This window comes from Mus caroli, chromosome 8, assembly GCF_900094665.2.
Source record: "Mus caroli chromosome 8, CAROLI_EIJ_v1.1, whole genome shotgun sequence".
NCBI classification, from domain to species: domain Eukaryota; kingdom Metazoa; phylum Chordata; class Mammalia; order Rodentia; family Muridae; genus Mus; species Mus caroli.
Window position 1 is genome coordinate 100855728 of NC_034577.1, and position 1174 is coordinate 100856901.

The 1174-nt window shown below is 39.1% G+C and overlaps 1 pseudogene; it reads right to left on the minus strand.

Annotated features, from left to right (window-relative positions):
• LOC110300908 overlaps nt 1-269 on the minus strand; it is a 21051-nt pseudogene extending 20782 nt beyond the window's left edge.
• Between the last annotated feature and the right edge of the window lie 905 nt (nt 270-1174).

Below are 1174 nucleotides of genomic sequence, written 5' to 3' on the forward strand. Positions count from 1 at the left end.
GTGTGTGTGTGTGTGAGTGTGTGTGAGTGTGTGTGTGTGTGAGTGTGTGTGTGACTGTGTGTGTGTGTGTGTGTTGATCAGATGGTGAGAGTCACACTCAGTTCTTTCTGGGGGTCAAACTTACTCTGTCAGGTTTTTACCTACTGAGCGGTTTTCCTGGCCCCTACACTTTATATTTTATTATTTTAATTTTTATTTTATATGTATGCATGTATGTTTTGCCTGCATTTATGTCTGTGCACCTCATACTTACCTGGTGCCAGTGCCATCTTCAGAAGATGGTGTTGGATCTTCTGGAACTGGAGTTACAGACAATGGTGAATCATTGTGTGAATGTAGGGAATGGAACCCAGGTTTTCCTGTAAGAGTAACAAGTGTTCTCGACTGCTGAGCCATTTCTCTAGCTCTCCTGCCTTTATTATTATTATTGTTGTTGTTGTTGTTATTGTTATTTGAGAGGTTTTGTTCTGTTTTCTTCTTTTTCTTGTTTATTTAAAAATGTATTTATCTATTCACTTTACATCACAATGTCGGACCTCCTCCTTCCAATCCCCCTAACACAAGTCCTATGCCCATTCTCCCCTTCTCCTCTGAGAAGAAGGAGTCCCTCTGGGCAATGCCTCCCTATGGCACAGCAAGTCACTGCAGGACCAGGTGCATCCTCTCCCACTTAGGCCAGTCAAGATTTAAAATTTTTAAAAACATTTATTTTAAACAGTTTGCTCTGTCTTCATGCACACCAGAAGAGGGCGTCAGATCCCATTACAGATGGTTGTGAGTCACTATGTGGTTGCTGGGAATTGAACTCAGGACCTCTGGAAGAGCAGCCAGTGCTCCTAACTGCTGAGACATCTCTCCAGCCTTTGCCTTTTTTTTTTTTTTTTTTTTAAGAGCAGTTTTAGAGTCCCTGAAAATTGTAAAATTAAAGTGTGCTGTTGTTGTTTTGAGACAGGGTCTTATTCTATAGCCCTGGCTGCCTACAAGTTGCATGCTAACCAAATACCAAATTTATTATTAAATAAAATTACTCATTATGCAAAACTCTTTATTTCAGAAAGCTCTTTTCTATGTAAAAGAGAGCTTCTGTTACAAGAATTACTTAGTTACTTAGTTACTTACAAACTAGTGTCTTTCTTTTAAAAAATATTTCACCCTCTTCATAGGAAACAAGTTT